Raw genomic sequence first — 11048 nt, forward strand, 5'->3', positions numbered from 1 at the left:
CAGCTGACATTGACATGTTAGGTTAGGTGATAAATTTTGAGACTTTGGCTAAAATTGAGGAATTTTTCCTAAAATTTCTAGATTCATTTGACCGTGGATATGCTTTTGATATGGAACATGGAATTTCCTCTTGAAATCCTAGAAGAAAATTCTTTAACGGCGTCATATTTTTTGTGAACGTGTGGTTAAACATATATATCTGGGGTTATACTCAACCTATTTAAACAAAGTAAAACATAGAAGAGATAGAAATGTCTAAATTTTAACTTAACTACCTATTTTAAAACTCATTTAACTTTTCCGTTCCAGTTGAACCTGGTGGGTAAAAATAATTTGCTGACCAAAAATCAAAATGTGCTACCAAAGCTATTTATCATCAAAAACTATGCGAAATCGATAACTGATGTTACTATACATATAAGTGCTTGCTACCAAAAAATAATCGAAATAGCACCCCTCTAAGGGGTAGTTTGTTCTTGTCAATTTCTAGTAAAAACGTGCTACCGAAGCTATTTACCACCGGAAACTATTCAAAATCGATAACTGATGTTACTATACATATAAGTGCTTGCTACCAAAAAATAATCGAAATAGCACCCCTCTAAGGGGTAGTTTGTTCTTGTCAATTTCTAATAAAAACGTGCTACCAAAACTATTTACCGCCGGAAATTATTCAAAATCGATAACTGATGTTACTATACATATGAGTACTTGCTATCAAAAAATAATCGAAATAGCACCCCTCTAAGGGGTAGTTTGTTCTTCACAATTATTACTAAAAACGTGCTATTAAAGTAACCTACAGTCGGAAACTATTCAAACTTGGTATCTATTATAATATGTATAAATGCTCTCTACCAGAATATCATAATAGAAGTTGCACGCCACCAGGAAATGGTTTATCTTTGACAATTTTCATTAGCTACCTAAACTATAAAACTTGCTTCCTATTTACCCTAAGGGACTATTTAATCATGATTTTTAATTTTTGTTGTTGTTGTTGGGCATTAGAAAATTTGAAGAAGTAAAATAAACGCAACATAAATTTTCTGGTACGTAATTTATAATATATTAACATTTCCTGGTATAATATGTATTTTATTTGTTATGCGAGTATTAAAACTAACTAATTATGTTTATGAATCCTGGCATGTTAAATAGATAAGTTGTTTGGGCTTTTGTTGAAGACCTATGCAGTTGTGGTGGTACCAATGATAGCATTTCATACACAAGATCACCTCTTCAAAAATATTGGAACACTTGGCTGCACCAATATGACAGAAACCGGCCGTATCCTCATCCCAATAATTAACTGATACACACTGTAGAAATTGTAATGATGTCGTCAGAGATTTTCCGCTTAGGTGAGGTAGTTGGTTGTTTTCCTTTATGATAATGTTTCCTTTAAAGCCTGCTCTACCTTTCTCTACTATATTTTTATCATAAGCAAAGGTACGGAAATTTGAAGTTGTAGTGTAAAATAAATCAGTCAGTTGTTTTTTAATGTGAATTCTGTAATTGTTGATTTCTCGAGATTGATGGTATGCTAAAGCCTTGGAAGATCCGGTAATTATGAGTTCAGACAGAAGAATGACATAAGCGCCACAGTCATATGTCTTATACTATTTAAGCATAGTATAGTATTGAACTTTTTTAGCACCACTATCAAAACAAAATGTTCATTTTTACAAACCGAAATTAACTAAATATCTTTCCACTGGAAAGATATCAACCGATGCTTTTATCTTTTTTTCGTTTACGAGAAAAGCTAAATAAACATCAATTATCACATCTGACAAATAAAGGTCTTTAAAGTTTACACCTCCTTCATCTTTCACAAGACATTCTAAATCCTTAGGATATATCTGTCTACCGTAGATGATGCACTGTTTATTATTCTCAAATTTAAATGTTTTTGTAACATTCAAATCTGAAGCCATTTCCTCAAAATCTGACTCGTCACCATCGCTGGGAAAAGATGTTTGCCTCTCCATCGATCGTTCTTCTGGGATGAGACTGATGGAAGAAGCTTCTCTAAATATATAACACTATGTTAGAGATGTAATGATATAATGAACAAGGAATGTATTGTTTATCGGGTTTATCCAGGCAAAATTTAGCAATAAAAAAACCATAAAAACTGACAACGCACCGCATCCTAATCGACCGACATCGAAAAGAAAATTCGGGTGAAAAAAAGTTGCAGGTGTTCATTTTCTTGTTAGAGACAAAACAGTGGCAGCCGCAGTATCCTGGGGCATTTTTCGCGTTAAACCTGTTGGTATCTTACAGATTTTTTTAGGACGTCTATGAATAGTAAAAATAAAGTTTTTTACTAACCTGCGTAAAGAGCTTACTTTACACACGCTTGTCGATTTGTAAAGTCTGTCTTTTTGAGTTAAAGTACATAAAGTAAAGCTGGACCGGTTTTGTTCATATTTTAAAATTTATTTAAATTTGAATACAAAACTTACTTGAGAGTCTCTTAAGGGTTTTCGCAATGCAATTCTTTCTTTCACTCATCAAAAATGGGATAATGTTGGGTTTCTCAAGAACATTAAATAAAATACAAGAATAAAGAATTTACTGACTCTGTAAAAGATAAGAGGTTAAAATGTACTCACCGAGAGTAAAACTTTAAAAAAAGCCCTCTCGCTATCCTCTCATATACTCCCATTTACATATTGAATTTATCGATTATATTATTATTTAGTAATCTAGTACTCTTCTTTCTCTAACAACTAGCTAGTGTCACCTAAAATAGTATGAGGGCTTCCCCTGAACGCCTAACTGCTGCTAAACAGTCTAGCATCAGTAGCATCCCACCGAACAAAACTACCTCTTAGAGGGTTGCTATTTCAATTATTTTTTGGTAGCAAGCACTTATATGTATAGTTACATCAGTTATCGATTTTGAATAGTTTTCGAGGGTAAATAGCTTTGGTAGCACGTTTTTATTAGAAATTGACAAATACAAACTACCCCTTAGAGGGGTACTATTTCAATTATTTTTTGGTAGCAAGCACTTATATGTATAGTAACATCAGTTATCGATTTTGAATAGTTTCTGGTGGTAAATAGCTTCGGTAGCACGTTTTTATTAGACATACAAATACAAACTACCCCTTAGAGGGGTGCTATTTCAACTATTTTTTGGTAGCAAGCACTTATATGTATACTAACATCAGTTATCGATTTTGAATAGTTTTCGACGGTAAATAGTTTTGGTAGCACGTTTTTATCAGAAATTGTCAAGAATAAACTACCCCTTAGAAGGGTGATACTTCAAATTGTTTTTTGGTAGCAGGCTGTCATACATATACTGCTATTAGATATTAAGTTTGAACAGTTTCTGTCTGTAAATAGCTTTGGTAGCACGCTTTTATTCTTGGTCAGTAAATTACACACCACCGAACCTGGTTGCCTTTGCACGCTAGTAATTTAAAGAAAAATTAAATCTCTTTTCAATGGATATTTGAGATGTTTATTGTAAAATAAAACCCTATTCAATGATAAAAAAAACATTTATAATAATAAAATACAGAGTGGATGGTGATAGAATGACAACACCATTAGTTGTTTTTAAAGTAAAACTTCTTTACGCTCGGTTGAGTTGGGGAGAAGGTTGGGGTAAGGTGGCGAATGCGTTACGAAAAATGTGATCCGGTGAGGTGAACGATAATTGGGAGGGAGATATGAGTTAGTGGAGATAGAGAGCGACATTAATTGCCCTCAGCAAAGGGCAAACACACACCGAGCAAAACGGTGTCCAAGAGGGATAAACTTTCAGCAAATTTTGACACGTAAACTTATTTTCGTACGACGTTCCGTTTTCTCGTAAAAAATAAAAACCAAAAAAAATTATTCTGGCGTTATCTTTGAAACGATGTTTTTCGTTAAACTGATCGATATTGAATGTTTTGATTTAAAAAACTGTATGCCTCTGATTTTAAAATCACGATTTATTTATTAATACGAATAATTAAAAATTCTAAATTTTAAGAGAAATGACAAGGAAAACAAGCTATACCTGGGTTACCGAACAGATGGAGTGGTCACGTGATCGTTCTGCGCCGGAGGTGTAGCCTAGAGCCTCGATACGATAGGGCTCATGACTTAGGGTTTTATTTAATTTTATTAGTCGAGCGGCTTTAGGTCGTTTTGGTTGAATTTTCTGCTATTCGAATATCTGAATCTTCGCAAATATATACTTATATTCAATCTATAAATTCAGATCTCACAGGCCTACCAGCGCAGCCCCTAACTTGTTATTCCTTCTTTCATTTTAAAACACATATTTAAAAAAAGATAAAAGCTACTTAAGTAATTCTCAAAACCACATTATGATCATAAAATTATATTTTATAATGGCCGGGTTCATCAGAAAAAAGCGCTCCCTGAGCGCTCGATTGTTGCTCAGGTATGACAATTTTTATTGGTCCTTACCAAAGTATATAGATTTCAACTGTTAGACTGTGACCTTACTATTATAGGCAAAACTTCCAGCGCTCCTGGCCAATTACATCCTAAATGTTTGACCTGGCACGATTACTTAAAAGGATTACCTATCCCTTTTCGGTAAACCCCAATATATTAACATAACTTTGCATAACAAAATACTTAAAAGGGATTATTATATCATTACCTGGCACGACCTCAAAATCGGTTTGGACCCATTTTACAGGCGACCATATTATATTTTAAAAAAAGCTGCTTACAATGCAAAACTGTACGGTGAAATAATTTATAATAAGCAGGCATAATTCTCCTCGTCTAAATCTGCCAAGGTTGCATCGATGGGCGGGCCTATATTTCGCGCACATCATTTACTCTATCTGTTCGGTAATCCGACTATAAATAAATAATACAAATTATTTACAGTAGTTGTTCGAAGGGTCCTTCACCCATATGGATATAAGCAACGGTTATATGATTTCGTAACTATTCTTCTTCGGTTTGACTTAGAAAAAGTGGTGTAAACAATTTAAGGTCGAAAGATCTAGGCAACCACCATTGCGACCTATCCGCCGATTTTGATATCCCTGTAATTTAAAAAAGCATGCAATCGTATGCTAAAATGAGGCGCACATTACAGTGCATTCGCCACATTTGATTTTTTAATAAAAGATGATCAAGGTCTTCAACTAAAAAAAAAATAACAATCATATTTATTGTCTATCAAGTCTTCTTGGGATGAAAAATGAGCCTATCAAGTAATTACTTAGTAAAGGTTAACCCTTAATAATTCTAGCACAAACATTTAATGACGACTGATATCGATGATTTGATTCAACTCCGCCCAAAAATTTCTTATTGAGTTTCGAGGAAAATTAGCTTTATTAGTAAAAAGAATCTGCATATCAAATATAAGTTTTTTCAGCCACTTTTAAAGAAGCCACTTACAAACAGGGATGGGTATTGACGCGTCGAAAATGACGTTGGTGTCGAAAATCACGTCGAAAACGTCGAATATTGTCAAAATGGCGAATATTATCGGCCCATCTTTTTCGCGTATTAGGGATCGCGGACCGCGTCGTCCGGTTGCCGGTGCTTATATTTGCCGGCCTCTCGATCGCTCATAATGCCCTTGAAATCGTTTAAGATAGGGGAAACAGGCCTAAAATGACATACCCTAAACAAAAGCTTCCACAAAACTTAGGAATATTTATTGATGACCATTCATTTCAAGTTCAGTGGTTTCTTTAGTTTATGCCAGTTCCCATGGAAGGCACAAAGCTTTAATTTTTTCACTTTAAAATATTGATGCCAAATTAAAAAAAAAAATGTGCAGTATGTCATTTTAGGCTTATACTTGGGCAAAATGACATACACCTTTTTATAGAAAATGTTGCAAATAAAAAAGGTAGAAATATTGAAAAAACCTTTATTATAAAATACAAAAATATAATGCTTTGGTCACTTACGAAAAAACAAATGCCTATTCAGTTACAAAGTTCGCAAGTAAAAAACTTAGTGCGACGGGAGATCCCTGCGCATTCTGCGTGACTCCACTTTTTACATTTTTGACACCGCAGCCAAAGATCGCCTGATTTCGACTGGAAATAAAGGCTGTTGCAATAGATACACGCAGCATCTTCATCATCGTCTTCAACCTCAGCAAATGGATCTTGATTTTTTTCTTCATCATCGGTCCACAATTTTACTTTAACCTGGTTACGTTTTGCACGTCGCTCTAAGACTAAACGTTTCTCTTCTTCTTTCGCCTTGAGTTCTTCCATGTTGGGTGTAGATGTTAGCACAACCGTTCCCTGTCTTTTCCGATTTGTTCGTTTAAAAGATGCTGATACCTTGGGTATTGGAATGATGCTTTCCACGGAAACCTGGCTACTGTCTAGTATATTATCTTCTTCTTCATTTGGAGTTATATGGGATGGTCTAGGTCTGTCCCTGTCGGCTTGTGATGGTGGAGGGGTTGTGTTTGGATGAGGTCCTTGGTAGTCTCGTGTTTGTAATTCGGGATCATTTTGTTCAGGGATGGCGGTTGTTAATGACGCAGCGAACATCCAGTCGGGAAAAACATTGGCGTTAAACGGATGGATTCCTGTTTTTTTGAACCCACTAACGGCATTTTCCATAGTTGCACTGCGTTCATAGGCTTCAGAAAATAGCTTTCCTACTTGAAAAGGAGATACAGTGCGACCTGGATTATTCTTGAGCCACTTTGTAATCGCTTGATTATAATAGGCAGATAGAGGACCAAAAAATGACACATCCAGGGGTTGTAATCGGTGTGTGCAGTGCGGAGGAAAGCAAATCATTAGGACACCATTTTCTTTAGCCAACGTAATAACTTCCAATTGTTTGTGGCTAACGTGACCATGAAGCAGTAAGAGGGTTTTGTTATTTTGAGATGAATGTGTAAACTTTATAAAATGTTTCAGCCACTTACAAAACAGGTCACCTGTCATCCAGCCCGATTCTTGACACAAGCCCAATGTCCCAGCTGGTGCGTCATCAATTAACTCTGGCTTCCATTTTTTTCGAGAAAAAATCAGAGCCGGTGGCACAAAATTACCTATTGGATTCATAGTCCAAACTACAGAAGTGTGTGCCCCCCGTTCTGCACACATGCTTTCTTCCCTTTGTAGCCATAATTTTTTGCGGACGTTGAACCGTAGAAAGCGCAGACTCGTCAACATTGTAGATACGGTCAAAGGTTATGTTATGTTCTGCTACTGTATGTTCCAATAAATTGAAAAATTTTTCAACTTGCGGCTTATTGAAACCCTGCGCACGAGCCGCTGAAGTGGCTTCCGGTGTTCTGAGTGAAATGTCAGGATTGCGCCCCCTAAAGCTCACAAGCCAATCCCAGCCAGCCTTTTTCTTAATCCTGTTAAATCTGAGGGGGGAACTTCTTCCTTTCAGCTAATTTAAATGCCAATTGCCTGACCTCTGTTGTGTTCAGGCCAAACATGCATGTTTCCAATTTCTTAATATGTTGCACTATCTCGCGTTCAAGTTCTGCAGAAAATGTAGGTCCATAACGACTCAAGCCTTTTTGAGAACCTTTTATTCTTTTATTTTTATCCTGTGCCCTTCGTCTAAGGGTTGCTTGCGGTACACCATATCTTTTAGACGCCGCCAACCAGCCCAGATCACCGTTTTGGACTGCTTTAATAGCTTCGCTCATGCTTGCCTCACCCCAATTTTGACGCGTCGATTTACGCGTATACTTTCCAACCATATTATCTGAAATCATAAAAACATAGGTATAGGTTTCAGCCTAATGCCTATGTCGTTTTACACCAACACTGTGTATGTCATTTTACCCAAAGAATAAGTTTGTTAGAAATGACCCAAATACTTATTAAAAACACAAAAAAAACGGGGTTAAATCACATCAAAATAAAGAAAAAAGTCTATTTTTTTACCTGGACTAGCCGTACTTATGCTTATTGTATTTAGACTTCTAAGTTTTTTTCGGTATTTCTTAAAAACACGTGTATTCCCCCCCGCAGAGTAGACTCGACTGAGGTCACAGTCACAGAACACAAAGATAGTCACAGCTGCAAACCAATTACATTTTGTCATTTACGACAGCGTTGCCACGTCTCAAATTAGAGAAGTGGCCGACATGTCATTTTAGGCCAGTTTCCCCTACGTTCTCTATTAGAACATAGGCAACAGAGCACGAATTCAGGGGAATCCCCTCAACTTAAACCGGCTTACGGCAGACGCGCGGTAATTTCCAGTCGATTTATTTGACTAACTTGGCTTCTAATAGTTTTATCAAACAGCTTCTCTTTAGAAAAAGCGGATTTATTCAGTTTTATCTGTTATATTAGCTTAGTGTCGTGTGTACGTGTAGAGATGACAAATTAGCGTACCGGAATTCTTGATATAAAAAGATATTCATAATGAATGGCTGGGCGACCTCAACATACATTTTGGGAAGAATATGGTTTTGATTCGATTAAAATTCAGGGGAAATGTGCAGCCTTATGCAGCTACTGTAAGAAACCCATAAAAAATACAGGGAAGAAAAGACGGCTGAGCCATAGAAATGTTTGTAAACAGAATATGCAACCGACAGGTAAGTAAAAATAAAAAGTACTATTATTTTTCTTGCTATTACTAAAACGTTGCTTCATCTGCTGTTGCACAAAAAACATTTATATAAAAAATATGGGTAGAAAGTATGGTTAAAATTGAAAATTCATCTAAATTTTGGTTTTTGAATAATTGAATATTTTTTTTTTAATCTATAAAATAAATGTGAATGTCGGTGGGTATGTTCGCTTATAACTTACGAACCACAAAACAGAATTGCGTCAAAATTTGCACACTTATTTGTTTTTCCCCTGGACGGTTATAGGCATGATTTTATAAAAAAAAAATATGTAAAAATAAAAAAACCCACAGACATTAACATTTAATGACGCGAGCGGAGCCGCGGTGGTTAAAGCTAGTGTATTAAAATAAAGAAAAAAAGTTAAAAGCCTATTAATTGAGAGAGGATTTTTTTTTGCAGAAAGTAGTGCAATAAACAATTGAAATATGTTTTTTATTTGCAATACTTTTTTTTTGCTCGGCTCTACATGTTTTTATTATAAATTGTAATTATTTGTGGCAAATTTGTTGCTATGAGCCTTCCTGCTTTTAGTGACCCAGAAACACTTGCAAAAGACGGTTGTGGTTGTATCCGACTCTGACGATAACTCGAGCGATGAAGATGAGCAGCCCTTATCAAACATTTTAAAAAGAAGTGAAAATAGCGACTTAATTAGTGATAAAATTTCTAATAACAGCGATATAGCATCTGGAAATGAGGATATTGGTTCCTCGGCTGATCTTGAATCTTACTGTGTTGAAGATCAAGAAATGATGATAGAAACGGATAATACTGGAACACTAGAATCTTTCAATCTTGATGCGCCTGGCCCTAGTGGGCTAAGTGATAGTAGTGGTAGCGGTAGCTGTTATTTTGGATCTTCCTATTCTTCCTTATGCAGTGTTAACAAGGTATGCTTTAATAAAAATTATTATTGTCCCTGGGAAATAAATAATTTGTAATTTTTTCAGACACAAAAAAACGAGGAATCGTTGGAATCCACGAAATTTGTAAGAATTCTTTAAAAAATGTTGACGCGGAAACCGTTATGTTGATTGACGGTTGGAAAAATTCTTCTAATAATACAAAGAATGTAGTTTGCCTTATTCACAATGTGGGAGGTGATATAGCTTTCCTAAAATCTTATGATCTTACAGGCGAAAAGGAAACTGGGGATAAACTACAGGAAATTGTCGAGCAGTGCGTCACTTTAGCGAAAGAAATATATAATACTAATATTTATGCCATCTGCTCAGATAATGCTAGTAACATGAGAAAGATGGGTTTCCAAATCAATCTTTGGTACTCAAATTGCAATAGCCATACTGCAAATCTTTTGGCAAAAGAATTGGTATCAGATGCTATTGCAGGAAGAGTACAATCTGTATTAAGAGAATTTTCACCGCCTGATTTAGAAAAAAGTGTTGTAAAACATAATGGAAAAACAATAATATTAGCTGGGGAAACACGCTGGGTGTTCATTTAGAGACTCTTTTGTTAATTTTTTAGATAACTTAAAGGCTATGAGAAATGTGATTGCTGAAGATAATACAAAAATCAAACCTAATATAACTAAACTCGTTTTTGATGAAAATTTAAAGAAGCAAGTAGAGGATAGCGTTAAGCTATTTGATCCTAAATAAATTACAAAGCACACAGGCTGCATTGCGGATGCAGCTGAGGAATGGTTGAGATTGCGTTTACCAGGTGGTTTTGATAATTTTGTGAAAAAACGACAAAAACAAGCATTAAATGTTTATTCTTTATCTGCCAATTTTTTACATCCACAGTATAGGGGTAAAATGTTATCTGAAGAACAAATTCGAGATGTGGAAAACATTCTCATAGACAAGTTAGGTGCTACTGCATTAAATGATTTCCATTCTTATAAAAATAATAAAAATTTCTTCGAAAAACTTTTTTCCAAAGAAATTGCAAATGTGCAGACTTTCTGGAGATTGGCAGAAAGACATTACCCGGAACTGGCTAAGTTAGCCATGAAGTTGAATACAATACCAGCCTCTTCAGCACAGCTCGAGAGACTTTTCTCAAACTGGTCTTTCATTCATTCAAGGCTGAGAAATAGACTCAGCTCAGAAAATTCAAAAAAACTCACTGATATTTATTACCATCTAAAAATAAGGGATGAAAATAAAAGTAACGAATATTTATTTTATATTTTAAATGCCGTTTTTACAATCATTTGTGAATGTATTTTAAGTTTGAAGTCCTGTTAAGTTGACTTTTTTTTAGTTGTATTTTTTTTAAACAATATATTAATACACATTGAAGTAGAGTTATTTACTGTACTATAACTAACTTATTTTGTGGTTTTAGTCAGCCTGGTTGCATAGTATAATATTTAGTTCCAAATTCCAATTAAAATATCCAAATATATTTTCGACGCGTCGAAAATGTCAAATTTTCGACGTACCCAACTCTGCTTACAAAAGTTCGTTCTGCATGTCAGCTATTT

The sequence above is a fragment of the Anthonomus grandis genome, chromosome 1 (genome assembly GCF_022605725.1).
Source record: "Anthonomus grandis grandis chromosome 1, icAntGran1.3, whole genome shotgun sequence".
In the NCBI taxonomy this organism is placed as follows: Eukaryota; Metazoa; Arthropoda; class Insecta; order Coleoptera; family Curculionidae; genus Anthonomus; species Anthonomus grandis.